Raw genomic sequence first — 22,665 nt, 5'->3', positions numbered from 1 at the left:
TCATTTGTACAAACTCTGTGAAAAGAGAGGATAAGATCTGTCAAAGATTAGAAGTACAGACAGTGCGTGTGTGTGGTAAAATATGCATATTTTTGCTCTGTGTGGGAGTTGACAGTATCATATGTCTATATTTGACTCACAGTGATTTGACCCATAGTTGTTTATGATGGAGACCACACTTTCCTTACATGGTTGAAACAGTTTGCAAATATCAAAGCTATTTGAAGCTTTGCCAGAAAGTGGATAAAAGGAAGGAAATATGAGAGCGAAGAGTAAGGAAGACCAGTCGACATCAAGCATTCATGAAGCACTCCTGTCCCAGCAGGTAGAGACTACCTTGCATACAGCATAAGTAGCAAAGTCTCTAGCCATTACAATATTATCTGTGATTTTATTAGTATGCTGGTATAGATAAACAAGATCTGCATCAGCTTATCTTCAAAGTCAACATGCCCATCACCATTCAAGTCAATGTCCCTGTGGCCAACCTACAGTCCAGTAACATAGGAGGAATAAGTCTGTGCAAAACAAACAGTTTTTAGTAGTGATGCATACATTGATTAAGCTACTCTGACAGACTTGATTCTGTAACCTCACCTGTTGTCCCAGCAACTTCCTCATGGCTTCTCTCAGCTCAGCTTATAGCTCCATCACCATTGGTGTCAAACTTCAAGAGGAAAAAACAAATGATCACATTCATAATCCAGAGCATGAAATATTAGAGACAACATAACTACTTTTCTCCGTATCACCCTCTCCTCCCTCCGGTTTCTCACCTCTTTGAAGGCATCTCTTAGATCTTTCACACCAATCATATCTGCAGTTTCAGCGAGAAGTTTGGGGCCCATCAACTCCACAAAATCCTCAAAATCAACATGACCTCCAGCTTTACAAAAAGAGAAGAAACGAGAGAGAAAGAAGATGTTAGTGGAGGGAATTAGCAAACCATGGTGTAATGTACCTGTACTGCAAATACACTATATATACAAAAGTATGTGGACATCCCTTCAAATTTGTGGATTTGGCTATTTCAGCCACAGCGGTTGCTGACAGGTGTATAAAATCAAGCACACCGCCATGCAATCTCCATAGCTAAACATTAGCAGTAGAACGGCCTTACTGTTGAGCTCAGTGACTTTCAAAATGGCACCGTCATAGGATGCCACCTTTCCAACAAGTCAGTTTGTCAAATTTCTGCCCTGCTAGAGCTGCCCCGGTCAACTGTAAGTGCTGTTATTGTGAAGTGGAAACGTCTAGGAGCAACAACGGCATCATCTGGAAATGGGTTTCCATGGCCGAGCAGCCGCACACAAGCCTAAGATCACCAAGCGTCGGTTGGAGTGGTGTAAAGTTTGTCGCCATTGGACTCTGGAGTAGTGGAAACGAGTTCTCTGGAGTGATGAATCACGCTTCACCATCTGGCAATCCGACGGATGAATCTGGGTTTGCCGGACGCCAGGAGAACGCTACATGCCCCAATGCATAGTGCCAACTGTAAAGTTTGGTGGAGCAGGAATAATGGTCTGGGGCTGTTCTACATGGTTCGAGCTAGGCCCCTTAGTTCCAGGGAAGGGAAATCTTAACACTACAGCATACAATGACATTTTAGACGACTCTGTGCTTCCAACTTTGTGGCAACAGTTTGGGGAAGGACTTTTCCTGTTTCAGCAATACAATGCCCCCATGCACAAAGCGAGGTCCATACATAAATGGTTTGTCAAGATCGGTGTGGAAGAACTTGACTGGCCTGCACAGCGCCCTGACCTCAACCCCATCAAACACCTTTGGGATGAATTGGAAGGCCTGTCCCCACTAAAGCTCTTGTGGCTGAATGGAAGCAAGTCCCTGCAGCAATGTTCCATCTAGTGGAAAGCTTTCCCAGAAGAGTGGAGGCTGTTATAGCAGCAAAGGGGGGACCAACTCCATATTAATGCCCATAATTTTGGAATGAGATGTTCGACGAGCAAGTGTCCACATACTTTCACACTCACAATTCATGTTGATCTGTTGGCTCAGTTCTATCAACTCCATTTCAGTAGGCATGTATCCCATGGATCTCATGCAGTTTCCCAGGTCTTTACAGCTGATGAAACCGTCTTTGTTCTTATCAAACTCCTTAAAAGCATCCCCCAACTCTGCAGAGAGAATACAGAGGAAGATTACTCTGCAGTGATCTAAAAACGTCTGTACTACTGCCACTACCAGCGACAACTACAGAGAGACAAGCACAGGAATGTACATTAAAAAAACCTTACCATCAATCTCCTCTGGCCTTAGCTTTCTGTCCTATTAGGGCAAAGAAGACAGTCTCAGTGTAATCAGAATTGGCAATAAAATTCAGTTAACAATTAATAAAAATCAACATCATGAATAAGTCATTTAGTGATAATAACAAAAGTCGTTCCTATTATATTCTTACACTATCTGATGCTAACAATGCCAGGAACAAAGTGACTTTGAAAGGTAAATCAGCGGTCTGCTCCATGATAATTTATTCTGGTGCAACTCAAGCAAGGGACAATAGCAATATAGTAAAGAATGAAGTCACTGGAATGTTTTCAAACATCTAATGACACCCATTCAGACTGCTCCCTGTGTCATCAGACACACAGCACAACTGGGAAACGCCTGTCTTTCAGTCTGCAAAAGAATGTAGCTGTGTTCTTTTGTCAGCTCTGGCTTACAATGAAAGCAACCTTTAAAGGATACAGAGGACAGATAGGGAGAGAGACATATCCCAGAACCCTTAGGGGTTAACCTGCAGAAGCAGAGAGAAGTGTAAACACAGCATCAACTCTGACGTCAGGCCCAAAGAACTGTCTGACTGGAACCACTCACACAGAAAACAGAGAGGCCCAAAGAGATACTGTTGGCTAAACATCAAGCAGCCATCAGGAGCCACAGCTAAGTCTTCGCCAATAACCTAAATCACACAGACCGCAGGTGTTTCCTTTGACATCATACACAACACAAACATAAAACAAAGTGTGTTGAACATGGCGTATGTAGCCCCAGGTAAGTCCATGTTTGCTGTCTCAGCATATTTGTACACACACACACCACACATGAAATCAAATGTTATTTGTCATATGCACCAAATACAACCTTACCATGAAATGCTTACTTACAAGCCCTTAACCAACAATGCAGAGTAAGAAAATGCTAAATATTAAAGTAAAAAAAGTAGCACAATTAAATAATCACGAGGCTATATACAGGGGGTACCGGTACTGAGTCAATGTGCCAGGGGACAGATCAGTCGAGGTAATTGAGGTCATATGTACATGTGGGTAGGGGTAAAGTGACTATGCATAGATAATAAACAGCAAGTAGCAGCAGCGTAAAACGAGGGGGGGGGGGGGGTCAATGCAAATAGTCTGCGTAGCCATTTGATTAACTGTTCAGCAGTCGTATGCCTTGGGGGTAGAAGCTGTAAAGGAGCCTTTTGGACATAGACTTGGCGCTCCGGTACTGCTTGCCGTGCGGTAGCAGAGAAAATAGTCAATGACTTGGGTGGCTGGAGTCTGACAATTTTTAGGGCCTTTGACGCCGCTTGGTATGGAGGTCCTGGATTGCTGTAAGCTTGGCCCCAGTGATGTACTGGGCCGTATACACTATCCTCTGTAGTGCCTTGCAGTTGGATGCCGAGCAGTTACCATACCAGGCGGTGATGCAACCAGTCACGCTGCTCTCGATGGTGCAGCTGTAGAACTTTGAGGATCTGAGGACCATTGCCATCTTTTCAGTCTCCGGAGGGGGAATACAGTGCATTCGGGAAGAATTCAGACCCCTTCCCCTTTTCCACAGTTACAGCTTAATTGTAAAATGGATGACGTTATTTTTCCCCCTCATCAATCTACACACAATACCCCATAATGACAAAGCGAAAACAGAAATACATTATTTACATAAGAATTCAGACCCTTTTCTATGACACTCGAAATTGAGCTCAGGTACATCCTGTTTCCATTGATCCTCCTTGAGATGTTTCTACAACTTGTAGTCCACCTGTGGTAAATTAGATTAATTGGACATTGGAAAGGCACACACCTGTCTATATAAGGTTGCACAGTTGTAATTGCATGTCAGAGCAAAAACCAAGCCAGGAGGTCAAGACAGGATTGTGGCAAAGCACAGATCTGGGGAAGGTTACCAAAACATTTCTGCAGCATTGGAGGTCCCCAAGAACAGTGGCACCCATCATTCTTAAATGGAAGAAGTTTGGAACCACCAAGACTCATTCTAGAGCTGGCCACCCAGCCAAACTGAGCAAGCGGGGGAGAAGGGCCTTAGACAGGGAAGTGACCAAGAACCCGATGGTCACTCTAACAGAGCTCCTCTATGGAGATGGGAGAAACTTCCAGAAGGACAACCATCTCTGCAGCACTCCAGCAATCAGGCCTTTATGGTAGAGTGGCCAGACGGAAGCCATTCCTCAGTAAGGCACATGACAGCCCGCCAAAAGGCACCTAAAGGACTCTCAGACCATGAGAAACAAGATTCTCTGGTCTGATGAAAACAAGATTGAACTCTTTGGCATGAATGCCAAGCGTCATGTCTGGAGGAAACCAGGCACCGCTCATCACCCTATAGTGAAGCATGGTGGTGGCAGCATCACGCTGTGGGGATGTTTTTCAGCGGCAGTGACTGGGAGACTAGTCAGGATCAAAGGAAAGATGAACGGTGCAAACCTGCTTCAGAGAGCTCAGGACCTCAGACTGGGGCTAAAAAGTTCTCCTTCCAACAGGACAACAAGCCTTAGCACACAGCCAAGACAATGCAGGAGTGGCTTTGGGACGTGTTTCTGAATGTTCTTGAGTGGCCCAGTCAGAGCCCGGACCTGAACCCGATCTAACATCTCTGGAGACCTGAAAATAGCTGTGCAGCGACGCTCCCCATCCAACCTGACAGAGCTTGAGGATCTGCGGAGAAGAATGGGAGAAACTTCCAAAATACAGGTGTGCCAAGCTTTTAGCATCATACCCAAGAAGACGCGAGGCTGTAATCGCTGCCAAAAGTGCTTCAACAAAGTACTGAGTAAAGGGTCTGAATACTTATGTTAATGTGATATTTCAGTTTTTGCATTGTCATTATGGGGTATTGTGTGTAGACTGATGAGTGAAAACGTAATAAAACGTGGAAAAAGTCAAGAGGTCTGAATACTTTCCGAATGCACTATAGGCATTGTCGTGCCCTCTTCACAACTGTCTTGGTGTGTTTGGACCATGATAGTTTGTTGGTGATGTGGACACCAAGGAACTTGAAGCGCTCAACCCGCTCCACTATAGCTCCATCGATGTAAATGGGGGCATGCTCGGCCCTCCTTTTCCTGTAGTCCACAATCAGCTCCTTTGTCTTGCTCACGTTGTGGGAGAGGTTGTTGTCCTGGAACCACACTGCCAGGTCTCAGGCTGTCGGTGATCAGGCCTACCACCGTTTTGTAGTCGGCAAACTTAATGGCCACGCAGTCGTGGGTGAACAGGGAGTACAGGAGAGGACTAAGCATGCACCCGAGGGGCCCCTGTGGCAGATATGTTGTTGCCTACCCTTACCACCTGGGGACGGCCCGTCCGGAAGTCCAGGATCCAGTTGCAGAGGGAGGTTTTTAGTCCACGGGTCCTTAGCTAAGTAAGAGCTTTGAGGTCAATATGTTGTTGAATGCTGAGCTGTAGTCAATGAACAGCATTATCATGTAGGTGTTCCTTTTGTCCAGATAGCAGTGTGGAGTGCAATAGAGATTGCGTCATCTGTGGATCTGTTGGGGCGGTATGTGAATTGGACTGGGTCTAGGGTTTCTGGGATGATAGTGTTGATGTGAGCCATGAACAGCCTTTCAAAGCACTTCATGGCTACAGACGTGAATGCTATGGGTCAGTAGTCATTCTTCCTAGATTCTGGCAGGTCACCTTGGTGTTCTTGGGCACAGGAACTATGGTGGTCTGCTTGAAACATGTAGGTATTACATACTGTCAGGAAGAGGTTGGAAATGTCAGTTGGTCAGGAGAGCGTGATCACACAGTTGTCTGGAACAGCTTGTTCTCTCATGCATGCTTCAGTGTTGCTTGCCTCGAAGCGCGCATTGAAGTAATTTAACTTGTCTGGTAGGCTCATGTCTCTGGGCAGCTCATGGCTGGGCTTCACTTTGTAATCCTTAATAATTTGCAAGCCCTGCCACATCCGATGAGCATCAGAGCCGGTGTAGTAGGATTCAATCTTAAATGTATTGATGTTTTGCCTGTTTGACGGTTCGTCGGGGGATTTCTTATAAGCGTCCGGATTAGTGTCCAGCTCCTTGAAAGCAGCAGCTCTAGACTGTAGATCAGTGCGGATGTTGCCTGTAATCCATGGCTTCTGGTTGGGATATGTACGTACATTCCCTGTGGGGATGACGTCGTCGATGCACTTATGAAGTGGATGAAGCTGGTGACTGATGTGGTATACTCCTCAATGCCATCGGCTGAATCCCGGAACATATTCCAGTCTGTGCTAGCAAAACAGTCCTGTAGCTTAGCATCTGTGTCATCTGACCACTTCCATATTGAGCGAGTCACTGGTACTTCCTGCTTTAGTTTTTGGTTGTAAGCAGGAGGATAGAATTATGGACGGATTTGCCAAATGGATGTGTTAAAATGTCTGATTGCATTTACCAAACAAACACACGGATACAAACATATATATGGGTTTGTGTGTCGAGATGTATTATTGTCCAGGTCTTTGTGCAGGAAGATGCAGGTGGTCCCATAATGTTGTGAATGAGAGTGCAGTTTTGTGCTAGGGCCATGAGGGGCTCCTGAAAGGCCCCTGTAAGGGCAAAGCCCCTTTCCTCGCAGAACTGCACCACTCTGTACTGTCTCTTGTCTTCATGGACCAGCTTTCTAGGGGGGCAAGGGTATATGGAGGGCAGTTAAACGTGATTTATGCTTGATCCGGCAATGCAGAGGACTCTGCATTTCTCCGTATAGCTCCGCATTGACATGATTGGTTGACGGTAGGTGGGGGCGGTACATTCTGTATAAACACCTCCTTGACAAGTTCCTTCACAACAAAACATGGAGAACTTTGACGAAAGGCTATCAGAATAAGTTCGCAAATATAAACATCTTTATGGTACCTCATGTAGTGATTTAATGTAGGGATTTCAAAGACACAAAAACTGGTTTTAACTCCTGGAAAAAGATAATTGGGATAGAAGGACGCTGGATTAGCACACATTCAAAAAATCTGATTTAACAAAGTGTATATTCGTCAAATCCATCATGACTGATGTATTGTAACAAGCCCAATGTGGTTATTAAAATCCGATTTGGATATATTTTGCTGGTTTCGCTGCATAACATTTAGAAGTTGTCCCTTTTCAGGTATAGAAGAAGTGACTGCTAAATGCTAACTCTCGTTCGTATAAGCTGGTAGCATAGCTACAGTAGCATAGAGAAATCAGTTGTGGAAGTCAAAGTAGTTTTCAACTGTAATGCAGATGATTGATGACGATGAACTGAACATGTATTAGGGTTGACAACGGTTTGGTTGAGTTCCATTGACCTCTTTACGACATCTATGAAAGGGGAAGCTTGAAACAAGAAGTGGAGACAGGCAGTTGCGGGACCAAAAAAATGAAGGGTTGAAGGGGAGATGCAGGTGGGAAAATGGTGTTGCCTTTTTACTTCATCATTTCTTGGCTGAGCTCCTATGTCAAGCACCGGGAAACTAAAGTGCAAGAAATATGAATGTTCTGACTTCTGCGGAAGTTGCATTGCAGTAAATGCTGTATGGCCACTGTAGACGCCAGATTGACCATAAATCGGTTTTGAGAGACCCGTAGTAATCAAATTTCAATCAAATGTATTTGTAAAGCCCTTTTTACATCAGCTGATGTCACAAAGTGCTGTACAGAAACCCAGCCTAAAACCCCAAACAGCAAGCAATGTAGGTGTAGAAGCACGGTGGCTAGGAAAAACTCCCTAGAAAGGCCAGAATCTAGGAAGAAACCTAGAGAGGAACCAGGCTACGAGGGGTGGCCAGTCAGCAGCTATGGGACAGCTATGGGACAGAATGGATAGAGGTACAGTTGTGAGTTGTATTGTGTGTGTGAGCAGGGGTACAACTTTCACTGGGGATGGGGGATAGATGTCCCCCCCGCATTCTGAAATTGCATTCCCCCCAGTTTTATCATTGGATTGTGATACAAAACGAGGCAACGGTGTGCTTTAGGACCATGCGGACGATTCCGAGTGGTCAGGTAGGCTGTTTGGAGTGTTTAACTGACTGGATAAAAAATTATGTTCCCCCACTTCTAAAACCAAAGATGGACACCTGTCTGTAATTCTCTAATTTCTTTAAAAATGTTGTAAGGGCTGCAGTGCATAATATCGATTTGACATTTGTCTATTTTTTTATTTATTGTATTTTGTTTCTTCACAATTATTATTTTTTAAATTAAAAATAAATACATTTTACCCCCTTTTCTCCCCAATTTTCGTGGTATCCAATCGCTAGTAATTACTATCTTGTCTCATCGCTACAACTCCCGTACGGGCTCGGGAGAGACGAAGGTCGAAAGCCATGCGTCCTCCGAAGCACAACCCAACCAAGCCGCACTGCTTCTTAACACAGCGCGCCTCCAACCCGGAAGCCAGCCGCACCAATGTGTCGGAGGAAACACTGTGCACCTGGCCCCCTTGGTTAGCGCGCACTGCGCCCGGCCCACCACAGGAGTCGCTGGAGCCCGATGAGACAAGGATATCCCTACCGGCCAAACCCTCCCTAACCCGGACGACGCTAGGCCAATTGTGCATCGCCCCACGGACCTCCCGGTCGCGGCCGGCTGCGACAGAGCCTGGGCGCGAACCCAAAGACTCTGGTGGCACAGCTAGCACTGCGATGCAGTGCCCTAGACCACTGCGCCACCCGGGAGGCCCACAATTATTATTTTTAACGTCTTCCTTCTAGCTAGCCCATCTAGGGACTTATTTCTTGAATTGATTTAATTTTCTTAGGGAAAAATTGTGACGCTAAATGTTTTTATCTATTTGCCCAGGGACTACAGCTGAAAACTATCCAGCAGAAATGTTAATTGATGTGCATTGTCCCTGTCAAATAATAAAAAATATATATATATGAATGACCTGTTCAAAGTGCTTAGGGCCCTGCCTTCGACCTGTTAATTATGTCATGCTGCATCTCAGTCATATTGTAATACTTATCAGTCCTTAGCTTGTGCTGCTACCTTTTACCAAATGTAATTTCTACAATGTAGAAAATAGTAAAAATAAAGAAAAACCCTGGAATGAGTAGCTGTGTCCAAACTTTCTACTGGTACTGTATATTTTTGTTGTTGTTTCTTTGTAATACTACTAGCCACCTAGCAATTTTATGACGATGGCTTTAGCTAGACCAGATAGGTTCCCAACCTCATGACTAGCTACCAAGATGCCATTTCAGGCTATCCATTTTTTAAATGTCTTTATTTCACCTTTATTTAACCAGGTAGGCCAGTTGAGAACAAGTTCTCATTTACAACTGTGACCTGGCCAAGATAAAGCAAAGCAGTGTGATAAAAACAACAACACAGAGTTACACATGGGATAAACAAACGTACAGTCAATAACACAATAGAAAAATCTAGATACAGTGTGTGCAAATGTAGTAAGATTAGGGAGGTAAAGCAATAAATAGGCCATAGTGGTGAAATAATTACAATTTAGCATTAACACTGGAGTGATAGATGGGCAGATGATGATGTGCAAGTAGAGATACTGGGGTGCAAAAGAGCAAAAATAAATAATATGGGGATGAGGTAGTTGGGTGGGCTATTTACAGATGGGCTGTGTACAAGTACAGTGATCGGTAAGCTGCTCTGACAGCTGATGCTTAAAGTTAGTGAGGGAGATATAAGTCTCCAGCTTTAGTGATTTTTGCAATTCGTTCCAGTCATTGGCAGCAGAGAACTGGAAGGAAAGGCGGCCAAAGGGGGAGTTGGCTTTGGGGATGACCAGTGAAATACACCTGCTGGAGCGCGTGCTATGGGTGGGTGTTGCCATGGTGACCAGTGAGCTGAGATAAGGCAGGGCTTTACCTAGAAAAGACTTATAGATGACCTGGAGCCAGTGGGTTTGGTGACGAATATGAAGTGAGGGCCAGCCAACGAGAGCATACATGTCGCAGTGGTGGGTAGTATATGGGGCTTTGGTGACAAAACTACATATAATTTGCTGAGCAGAATGTTGAAGGCTATTTTGTAAATGACATCGCCGAAGTCAAGGATCGGTAGGATAGTCAGTTTTACGAGGGTATGTTAGCAGCATGAGTGAAGGAGGCTTTGTTGCGAAATAGACAGCCGATTCTAGATTTAATTTTGGATTGGAGATGCTTAATGTGAGCCTGGAAGGAGAATTAACAGTCTAACAGTCTGACACCTAGAATATGTAGACAACTACAAATACCTAAGTCAGAACCGCCCAGAATAGTGATGCTAGGCGGGCAGCGATCGGTTGAAGAGCATACATTTAGTTTAACTAGCATTTAAGAGCAGTTCGAGGCCACGGAAGGAGTGTTATGGCATTGAAGCTCGTCTGGAGGTTTGTTAATACAGTGTCCAAAGAAGGGCCAGAAGTATACAGAATGGCGTCATCTGCGTAGAGGTGGATCAGAGAATCACCAGCAGCAAGAGCGACATCATTGATATATACAGAGAAAAGAGTCGACCTGAGAATTTAACCATGTGGCACTCCCATAGAGACTGCCAGAGGTCTGGACAACAGGCCCTCCGATTTGACACACTGAACTATATCTGAGAAGTAGTTGGTGAACCAGGCGAGGCAGTCATTTGAGAAACCAAGGCTGTTGAGTCTGCCGATAAGAACGCGGTGATTGACAGAGTCGAAAGCCTTGGCCAGGTCGATGAAGACGGCTGCACAGTACTGTCTTTTATCATGGCAGTTATGATATCGTTTAGAACCTTGAGGTGCACCCATGACCAGCTCGGAAAACAGCACAGAATGTACGGTGGGATTCAAAATGGTCGGTGATCTGTTTGTTAACTTGGCTTTCGAAGACTTTAGAAAGGCAGGGCAGGATGGATATAGGTCTGTAACAGATTGGGTCTAGAGCAGGGGTGTCAAACTCATTTCGCATCGTGGGCCACATACGGCCTAGGGAGATGTCAAGTGGGCCGGACCATTAAAATTATACCATACTCTGCTATAAATAACCAAAATATCATGTCTTTCCTTTGTTTTGGTGTAAAGAAGCACAAGAACATTAGGAAAATATTGAAATTTAATGAACTATCCTTTTACAAAACATTTCATGAAACACCTCATATTTCCTTAGACAAATGTGCAATTTACTTTTTTATGTGCAATAAAGCTTGTCGCTTCTCGGGACATACAAGTTCAGCCGCCTTCATCATGCATCGTTTAACAAAGTCACCGTCGGAATACGGCTTCGATGCTAATGCTATTTCGCTAGCAATTAGGTAGCTGGCTTTTACCGCTGCTTCACTGACTTCTCGGCTCTGGATGAAAGTTGACTGCTTTTTCCTCAGACCCGCCAGCAATTCGTTAATCTTATCTCTTCTCAGTTGTCCTTGCAAGCCGTCATATTTTTCGCTGTGATGAGTCTCGTAGTGGCGTCGAATATTATATTCCTTCAATACCGAAACTTGTTGCAAACACACCAAGCACGAAGGTTTTCCGTGCATCTCTGTAAATAAATAGGACGTGGTCCATTTTTCTTTGAAAATTCTACACTCCTTATCTACTTTTCTCCGTTTGGATAACGACATTTTGGCTAATGAGGGTGTAGCGGAGAGGTAGAGACCAAGGTATTAACAACGTCGTAACAAGCAGCAGATGGCGCATTGATACCGTCTGCTGTTTTCAGTCTGTCTCAGTGATGCAGCTTGTCTTCTACTCTGATGGAAAGAGTGCGCCCCTTAGCGGATAATCCATGAATTGCAGCGAATTAAAAATATTAATTCCATGTCTTTTATGCATTTTTTCCACTTTCAAATTATCCTGCGGGCCTGATCGCACCTCCTTGGGGGCCGGTTCCGGCCCGCGGGCCGTATGTTTGACACCCCTGGTCTAGAGTGTCTCCCCCTTTGAAGAGGGTGATGACCGCGGCAGCTTTCCAATCTTTAGGGATCTCAGACAATACGAAAGAGAGGTTGGTAATAGGGGTTGCAAATCAAATCAAGTTTATTTTATATAGCCCTTCGTACATCAGCTAATATCTCGAAGTGCTGTACAGACACCCAGCCTAAAACCCCAAACAGCAAGCAATGCAGGTGTAGAAGCACGGTGGCTAGGAAAAACTCCCTAGAAAGGCCAAAACCTAGGAAGAAACCTAGAGAGGAACCAGGCTATGAGGGGTGGCCAGTCCTCTTCTGGCTGTGCTGGGTGGAGATTATAACAGAACTATGCCAAGATGTTCAAAATGTTCATAAGTGACAAGCATGGTCAAATAATAATCATGAATAATTTTCAGTTGGCTTTTCATAGCCGATCATCAAGAGTTGAAAATAGCAGGTCCGGGACAGGTGGCGGTTCCATAACCGCAGGCAGAACAGCTGAAACTGGAATAGCAGCAATTGCAACAATTGCGGCAGATAATTTGAGAGAGAGAGAGAGGGTCCAGATTGTCTAGCCCAGCTGATATGTAGGGGTCCAGATTTTGCAGCTCTTTCAGAACATCAGCTATCTGGATTTGGGTGAAGGAGAAGCAGGGGAGGCTTGGGCAAGTTGCTGTGAAATTTCAGAATTTTTGCTGGCCTTCCTAAGCCAGGATTCAGACACGGCTAGGACATCAGGGTTGGCGGAGTGTGCTAAAGCAGTGAATAAAACAAACTTAGGGAGGAGGCTTCGGATGTTAACATGCATGAAACCAAGGCTTTTACGGTTACAGAAGTCAACAAATGATAGCACCTGGGGAATAGGTGTGGTGCTGGGGGCTGCAGGGCCTGGGTTAACCTCTACATCACCAGAGGAACAGAGGATGAGTAGGATAAGGGTACGGCTAAAGGCTACAAGAACTGGTCACCTAGTGCATTGGGGACAGAGAATAAAAGGAGCAGATTTCTGGGCGTGGTAGAATAGATTCAGGGCATAATGTACAGACAAGGGTATGGTAGGATGTGAGTACAGTGGAGGTAAACCTAGGCGTTGAGTGACAATGCGAGAGATTTAATCTCTGGTGGCACCAGTTAAGCCAGGTGAGGTCTCCACCTGGCTTGACTACTTCCGGCGCTGACAGAGATGGCCGCCTCGCTTCGCGTTCCTAGGAAACTATGCAGTATTTTTTTTTTTACGTGTTATTTCTTACATTGGTACCCACGGTAATCTTAGGTTTCATTACATACAGTCGGGAGGAACTACTGAATATAAGAGCAACGTCAACTCACCATCATTACGACCAGGAATACGACTTTCCCGAAGCGGATCCTGTGTTTTGCCCACCACCCAGGACAATGGATCGGATCCCAGCCGGCGAACCTAAACAACGTCGCCGTAAAAGGGGCAAACGAAGCGGTCTTCTGGTCAGGCTCCGGAGACGGGCACATCGCTCACCACTCCCTAGCATACTACTCGCAAATGTCCAGTCTCTTGACAACAAGGTTGATGAAATCCGAGCAAGGGTAGCATTCCAGAGAGACATCAGTGGTGTGATCGTGGTGTGATCATAACAACATACAGGAACTCAAGTCCTTCTGTTCACCTGACTTAGAATTCCTCATAATCAAATGTCGACCGCATTATCTACCAAGAGATTTCTCTTCGATTATAATCACAGCCGTATATATTCCCCCCCAAGCAGACACATTGATGGCCCTGAACAAACTTTATTTGACTCTATGTAAACTGGAAACCACATATCCTGAGGCTGCATTCATTGTAGCTGGGGATTTTAACAAGGCTAATCTAAAAACAAGACTCCCTAAATTCTATCAGCATATCGATTGTGCAACCAGTGCTGGTAAAACCATGGATCATTGTTATTCTAACTTCCGCTACGCATATAAGGCCCTCCCTCGCCCTCCTTTCGGAAAAGCTGACCATGACTCCATTTTGTTGCTTCCAGCCTACAGAAAACAGGAAGCTCCCGCACTCAGGTCTGTTCAACGCTGGTCCGACCAATCTGAATCCACGCTTCAAGACTGCTTCGATAACGTGGATTGGGATATGTTTCGCATTGCGTCCAACAACAACATTGACGAATATGCTGATGATTCGGTGAGCGAGTTCATTAGAAAGTGCATTGTCGATGTCGTACCCACAGCAACTATTAAAACATTCCCAAACCAGAAACCGTGGATTGATGGCAGCATTCGCGCGAAACTGAAAACGCGAACCACTGCTTTTAACCAGGGCAAGGTGACCGGAAACATGACCGAATACAAACAGTGTAGCTATTCCCTCCGCAAGGCAATCAAACAAGCTAAGCGTCAGTATAGAGACAAAGTAGAGTTGCAATTCAACGGCTCAGACACAAGAGGTATGTGGCAGGGTCTATAGTCAATCACTGATTACAAAAAGAAAACCAGCCCTGTCGCGGACCAGGATGTCTTGCTCCCATACAAACGAAATAACTTCTTTGCTCGCTTTGAGGACAATACAGTGCCACTGACACGGCCCGCTACCAAAACCTGCGGACTCTCCTTCACTGCAGCCGACGTGAGTAAAACATTTAAACGTGTTAACCCTCGCAAGGCTGCAGGCCCAGACGGCATCCCCAGCAGCGTCCTCAGAGCATGCGCAGACCAGCTGGCTGGTGTGTTTACGGACATATTCAATCAATCCTTATCCCAGTCTGCTGTCCCCACATGCTTCAAGAGGGCCACCATTGTTCCTGTCCCCAAGAAAGCTAAGGTAACTGAGCTAAACGACTACCACCCCGTAGCACTCACTTCCATCATCATGAAGTGCTTTGAGAGACTAGTCAAGGACCATATCACCTCCACCCTACCTGACAACCTAGACCCACTCCAATTTGCTTACCGCCCCAATAGGTCCACAGACGACGCAATCGCAACCACACTGCCCTAACCCATCTGGACAAGAGGAATAACTACGTGAGAATTTAACACCATAGTACCCTCCAAACTCATCATCAAGCTCGAGACCCTGGGTCTCGATCCCACCCTGTGCAACTGGGTACTGGACTTCCTGACGGGCCGCCCCCAGGTGGTGAGAGTAGGTAACAACATCTCCACCCCGCTGATCCTCAACACTGGGGCTCCACAAGGGTGCATTCTGAGCCCTCTCCTGTACTCCCTGTTCACCCACGACTGCGTGGCCATGCATGCCTCCAACTCAATCATCAAGTTTGCGGACGACACTACAGTGGTAGGCTTGATTACCAACAACGACGAGACAGCCTACAGGGAGGAGGTGAGGGCCCTCGGAGTGTGGTGTCAGGAAAATAACCTCACACTCAACGTCAACAAAACAAAGGAGATGATCGTGGACTTCAGGAAACAGCAGAGGGAGCACCCCCCTATCCACATCGACGGGACAGTAGTGGAGAGGGTAGTAAGTTTTAAGTTCCTCGGCGTACACATCACAGACAAACTGAATTGGTCCACCCACACAGACAGCGTTGTGAAGAAGGCGCAGCAGCGCCTGATGTGGTAGAGAGAAGCAGTCCGATTTGCTCTGTGTTGATATCGTGCTGTAAAGACTGGCATGTATTGTCCAAGCTAAAGCTGGAGGTGTCCGAGCTAAAGGTGAAGACCGCTAGCCGTGGCTAACAAAGACTAGTAGCTAGTTAGGAGCTAGCCAGCTAACGGAGGTTCGAGATAAAAGGAATATAAATAGCAGATTCGTACCACATTGGGTGAGGCAGGTTGCAGGAAAGTATATTTAGTTCATAGATAGAAAGTGAGATGAAAAAATTAGTACGAGAAAAAAAAGAAGAAAAACAAAGACAACACACGTCTGCTACTCCATCTTGGATTTGATATAGTTAGAGTAGCTAGCTCAATTAAGTTAGAGTAGCTAGCTTGTCTAAATATCTTAACTGGCATGTCTGCTTGCAAGGTTGGTAGACTTTAGAAAAGCAAGCAATTACTAAATGTACTGAGTAAGACTCACTCCTTTCAATCTTTTACTCAGATCTTTTGCAGAGATGCAGAGAAGCATATTTAGTTTCTTAAAACAAAATAAAAGTCACGAGGATACAGACAGCTCAAGAGGTATGCATTAGATATGATGATTATTATTATTTACATAGAATTAAGCACAATGATTATGGCTCTGCTGGAAAAAGCTGTTTCAGGTGTTTGAAAACTGCAATATTCTCATTCTCATCCAGAATTTTGGGGTGCATGATGCCCCTGTTCTAAATTCATGGTAAATGTACAGGTCAGCGATTAATAGATTTTTCTGCTCAACTGTCACCTGGCTCTATTTTCCCCATCTATCCTCCATTCTCCTACCCTCTCATCACCTCCCCTCTGTAGACTATGACTAGGTCACACTGACCTAACAGATATACAGAGGCAATTTCACAGAGAAAATCACAGAAGACGGAGAGAAAACCATGGAGAGAGAAGAAGAGAGAGGGAGGGAAACAGGGAGAGCATTGTAGCGTTGCATTCATTTTAGAACATTCTCTAATGGTCTGTTATAAAAAAAAAAGTGAATAGGTAGAAGGAGCTGTCTGCTTTATTTGTCTCAGAAACAGTGTGTCCAAATAACACCTGCTATTTGGGGATCTGATAGTCCATGTGTTACACTACCTCTCAATTACTGTGTCATAAAGAGCTGATTCATATTCAACTTATGTTTCACTGGCACACACTTCCTGACTGACTCAGAGTCCAGATGACAGAGAAAATAGATTGGCTGCTGAGCTGAGGGTTGTCATACTCACTGACTTCCTTGTTAGAAGCACCAAAGCTTCAGTATGCAAACACTCAGCAAAAACACATTAAAAAGGAAACTAATTCACTATAGTGCACCTATACTTATTGAAATGATAACCAAAGTATGAGAAATAGCATATCACAAAACCTCATTACTATACAAGTCAAGAGCCCACTCCATGATGCCACACTCTCTAAGAGACCAGTACCAACTTCCACTTTATGAACACTAAGGACCCCAGTCTGCAGGAGCACATTATTATGTTTACGGAGCAGGGACACAAGTCATTCCCTACTATAGGAATGTTTTCTGATCTCAGCATGTTCCATTTTGAGGAATACTATACATTATCAGAGTGGCCTCTAGTGTAAAGATCATGCCTGAATGTAGGCGCTATACCAACGTTAGTTGATGCATTATGACACTTAAACAACCCTGCTAAACCAATTCCTTAAACTCTATAGACAGGCCTATCTAAACATGAGTAAATCGACTATGTGAAGGCTTATGTCACTATGTAGTTTAAGCTCTGTGTATGAATAATAATTGGCTATTTATTTCTGGGCAATAATTACAATATCTATAAACACATCCGACACATGTTTGGAAAACACCTGCTCTGGGTGCAGTGATGTGTGGAACTTCTAAGATCCTTTAACCTTGACGAGATACTTCAAAGTGACTAGGCTACCTTCAAAGAGTAAAATACAAAACAGATATCATCATAGCTTTTTGATCAATGTATATATGAATATGCAAATAGAATTGATATCAGTCTAATACAAATTAACACTTCAGAACCATTCTGCTCTCTCTCGCTCCTCTGTCTCTCTGACTTTCTCCTTCCCATGTGAACTACTGTAGAGTGCATTCTGAAAGTATTCAGACCCCTTCAATTTGTCCACATTTTGTTACGTTACAGCCTTATTCTAAAACGGATTAAATTGTTTTTATACATTTTTGCAAATTTATACAAAATAGAAAACTGAAATATAAAATGTACATAAGTATTCAGACCCTTTACTCAGTACTTTGTTGAAGCACCTTTGACAGAGATTACAGCCTCGAGTCTTCATGCGTATGACGCTACAAGTTTGGCACACCTGTATTTGGGGAGTTTCTCACATTCTTCTCTGCAGATCCTCTCAAGCTCTGTCAGGTTGGATGGGGAGCATTGCTGCATAGCTATTTTCAAGTCTCTCCAGAGATGTTTGATCAGGTTCAGGTCCGGGCTCTGGCTGGGCCTCTTGGACATTCAGAGACTTGTCCTGAAGCCACTCCTGCTTTGTCTTGGCTGTGTGCTTAGGGTCGTTGTCCTGTTGGAAGGTGAACCTTTGCCCCCAGTCTGAGGTCCCGAGCGCTCTGAAGCAGGTTTTCATCAAGGATGTCTCTGTACTTTGCTCTGTTCATCTTTCCCTCAATCCTGACTAGTCTCCCAGTCCCTGCCGCTGAAAAACATCCACACAGCATGATGCTGCCACCACTATGCTTCATCGTAGGGATGGTGCCAGGTTTCCTACAGACGTGAAGCTTGGCATTCAGGCCAAAGAGTTACATCTTGGTTTCATCAAACCAGACAATCTTGTTTCTCATAGTCAGAGTCTCTAAGTGCCTTTTGACAAACTTCAAGCTGTGCCATGTGCCTTTTACTGAGGAGTAGCTTCTGTCTGGCCACTCTACCATAAAGGCCTGATTGGTGTAGTGCTGCAGAGATGGTTGTCCTACTGGAAGTTTCTCCCATCTCCACAGAGGAACTCTGGAGCCCGGTTAGAGTGACCATTGGGTTTTTGGTCACCTCCCTGACCAAGGCCCTTCTCCCCCGATTGCTCAGTTTGGCCGGGCGGCCATCTCTAGGAAGAGTCTTGGTGGTTCCAAACCGTTTCCATTTAAGAACGTTGGAGGCCACTGTGTTCTTGGGGACCTTCAATGCTGCAGACATTTTTCGGTACCCTTCCCCAGATCTGTGCCTCGACACAATCCTGTCTCTGAGCTCTATGAACAATTCCTTCGACCTCATGGTTTGCTTTTTGCTCTGACATGCACTGTCAACTGTGGGACCTTATATAGACAGGTGTGTGCCTTTCCAAATCATGTCCAATCAATTCAATTTACTACAGGTGGACTCCAATCAAGTTGTAGAAACATCTCAATGATGATTAATGGAAACAGGATGCACCTGAGCTCAATTTCGAGTCTCATAGTAAAGGGTCTGAATACTTACGTAAATAAGATTTAATAAAAAAATGTTTTTATATATTTGCACATTTTTCTAAAAACCTGTATTCACTGTCATTATGGGCTATTGTGTGTAGATCGATTTTTAATTTTTAATTTTAATTATTTAATCAATTTTAGAATATGGCTGTAACATAACAAAATGTGGAAAAAGTTCTGAATACTTTCAGAATGTACTGTACATCCATGCTGAGAAACCATCAATCCAGACATGGCTTTATACAGCAATGTGTGTAGCTGTGAATATATTACAATGCCAGAAAAATCTGATATGTATAGCTAATGTGTGCCCTGTGTGCTCCAAATGTGTGCATTGCTTTTCTGGATGACTTGATGTGAAACGTACAATGAGGATAGCCTATATGGTTTCCAATTCACGGTTCCCTGACAGAGGAGCTCTGATAAGAGGACTTACTGAAGCCCTCTGCACTTTCACAGACAAGCTCAGCCATTATTAATGTAATTGATTTACTATGCTCGTCAGGCATGTTAAATAGCTGTGAGATTCCACTACAAGATGTTAATTGTGACCCTCAAATATTAGTTTTCATGCACTATCAATCACATTCAGACTACTACCTCTATCTGAGATCAATACCCTGATAAAGGTAGGCCTATTACTCCCTCTTAAGAAATAGCCTACATTACAGGGCTAGATGGGCCTTATTGATGATGAAATATAGCCTATTCCTATCTGTCCTTGCCACAATGTAATATGTTTAATCATAATGACCAAACTATTTGAAGAAGCGTATCCTTATAAATCAGTGATTCCTAGTTAATCATTATTTTTCATAATTAAGAAATACTTTTAATTGGGCCTTACCTGCCCAAAACCCGAGCTGAGAATTGGGCGCAAATTGAAGTCGGTTTCAAAGGATGCCGCACTGGACCTTCCGGAGCGGTGAGAGGATCGGCTGGACACCGGGATAGGCGATGAGGAAGCTGGGGAAGGCATGCTGGCATTCCCGCTAGTGGGCGAACTTGGCCTTGTATGGTCCCTCGACTCAAAAAATAGCGCGGTGTCATCTCTGCAATCAGAGTGGGGCTGTATTCTGGGGTCCAAGTGGGTAGGGTGAGTGTGGCTGTGGTGGTTTGGAGGCGGTGGATCGTCCCGGGTCGTTTTCCGGTGGTGTCGGTGATGCTTGGATGACTTGCAGTGTTCTCTCACACCTCGGTCCGAACCATGTTGCTCAGATGGGTCTTCCTGGTAGTTGGCAGCGGGTATCTGTCCGTTCGAGGCGTGGGGCTGGCTCTTACTAACTCGGGTCGTTGCCCTATTCTGGGTAACGTTGCCGAGTAGCGAAGGGTGGCACAGGGGTCTCCGCGCACTAAAGTCGCACTCTGCCGACAATAATGACTCCTCTACGGCATTGCTGCTCACTTGAATTGCAGCTGGACGATGATGATTTCGGTCGGTTCCTGTCGTGCGTTCAGGGAAGTATGTCGATCTACCGCTTACCGAGGAAGAACTCAGCAAGGACGTCCTAGATTCGGATTTGGGAAAAGAGGAACTCTAGATTGCGTCTTGCTCCTAGTCTCGTTTCAGCAGTAGGCCTACTCATTGCCGTTTGGTTGTGTATTTTCTCACATTGTCGGCCTTCGTACGGTAACAACAAAACCATAGCTGCCTTCAAAAGCTGTTCTTAAAAGTTGTATTTACCACCTGATTGCTATGTGGCGCTGACGCAGGACGCGCGCAGATGCGTAACGAAAATCATAGCACTCTGTTCACGTCGCGTCACCTGTCACTACTATGAACATCCCTGGCACCTTGACATTTACAGTGTGTCGTTGTGGGAGGACCAAACTCCGTGCCCATAAATGATTGTTGTAGGCAGTAGTGTAAAGTACTTAAGTAAAGAATACTTGAAAGTACTACTTAAGTAGTTTTTTTGGGTATCTGTACCTTATTATTAATATTTTCACAACTTTTTACCCCATACATTTTCCCTGACACCCAAAAGTACTTGTTACAGTTTGAATGCTTAGCAGAATTGGAAAATGGCCTAATTCACACACTTCCCGAGAGAACATCCCTGGTCATCCCCAGGGGAGCCACCAGGGATTTTGGGCCCCATGAAAAGATATCACATTGGGCCCCACCACCACAGGCCACACCAACCCTGCACAATTGCTGTAACCACACACCTCCAGAACCCATTCGACCCATTCAAAGCTTTAAATAACTCTACCTTTGCATGTTTGCAACTCTCTTGTAGTTCAATATTTACTGTACGATATTTACTGACAGTGAGCTGTGAAAATATAACATTGTGCAGACATGCATGCAACGTTCTGTGGAATTCACTATTTGATGCAAGACTGATACTCTCTATAAGAAATGTGCTAAATATATTTTACAATCTAAATGTAATTTTAATGTTAACATTCTTGAATGGAAAATTCTTAACATTAATGAATAACTTCAAATAACTTCAAATAAATATCACTTAAATATACATCTTACCTCTTCAATTAAAAAAATTAACATTATCATCTATAGAATGACATAACAAACAAAATAATCAAATCAGCAGCAGATTTTTGAACTAAGTATACATACCAACTAGAAAATTAGCAGCTGTAAAGGTGGAAATGGAAAACAAAATGGAAATGAAAAGGCCTGATGATGGCGCTAGAGGAAAGGTCAAGTGGTCAACAAATCAATAGTTTTCTCCACTTGGTTGTGCACAACAATTTGTATGGCAATCCAGCCATTATTTTGAGATATATCTAGTTCTCAGCCTGTGGGCATCATGTGTGTAGTGATCCAATATCCATAGCCATGCCATTTAACAGCATGGCAAGACTGCAAAGGCTGTCCTGGGACATAGTGGAGCTCAATGCGTTTAAAAAAAATCTGTTTTAGCTTACTGAAAGCTCTCTCGCCACCAGAAACAGTCACAGGCAGTATGCAAAATATATGTAAAGCAACTCACACTTCTCCAAAAATGCTTTGCAGCTGCATCTTACAAATTGCATTCAGGAGACCAAGAGGGGACAAGTTAGGGGGGAAAGGTGGCAGCATATACAGTGTTCAGGTGTCTTACTTCATGTTGAAACTCAGGTGTAAGATCTCTGGAATACTTCATGATCAGTGGTTGGCACACAGAAGAGACTTTATCCTCACTAATCTGCCCAACTTTCAAAACAGCAGAAAATTATTCCACAATTTTTGCAGTGGTGTGGAACCTAGTGTCCAAGTCACTTTTATGATGTTGTCCACAGTAAAAAACACTGTGTTCTGAAACACCGTTGCTGCACTGTCCTGAGCTGTCTCCTCTTGAGAGGTCTCATCATGGAATCTCTTCCTTTTCCTCTGGCGGCGGTGTTCCTTGCTAAATTGAGGTGCAACATCCAATTGTGTAGCAATCAGTGTTGCCTCAGACAGGAGAGACTCCCATCCATCTCTAAGAGCCGGCATCTCTTCCTTTAAGGCTCTGATATTGGCTGCCTCTGTGTCAAATGAGCCTGGGGAACAGTGGGTTAACTGCCTAGCTCAGGGGCAGAACGACAGATTTTTACCTTGTCATCTCGGGGATTCGATCCAGCAACCTTTCGGTTA

General features: G+C 44.4%; 1 pseudogene; it reads right to left on the bottom strand.

Annotated features, from left to right (window-relative positions):
* On the bottom strand, nucleotides 1-22,524 carry LOC139545859 (calcium-binding protein 4-like; annotated as a pseudogene).
* Nucleotides 22,525-22,665: the final 141 nt, after the last annotated feature.

Source organism: Salvelinus alpinus, chromosome 19 (assembly GCF_045679555.1).
Source record: "Salvelinus alpinus chromosome 19, SLU_Salpinus.1, whole genome shotgun sequence".
Lineage (NCBI taxonomy): Eukaryota > Metazoa > Chordata > Actinopteri > Salmoniformes > Salmonidae > Salvelinus > Salvelinus alpinus.
This window is presented reverse-complemented; position numbering and strand designations above follow the sequence as displayed.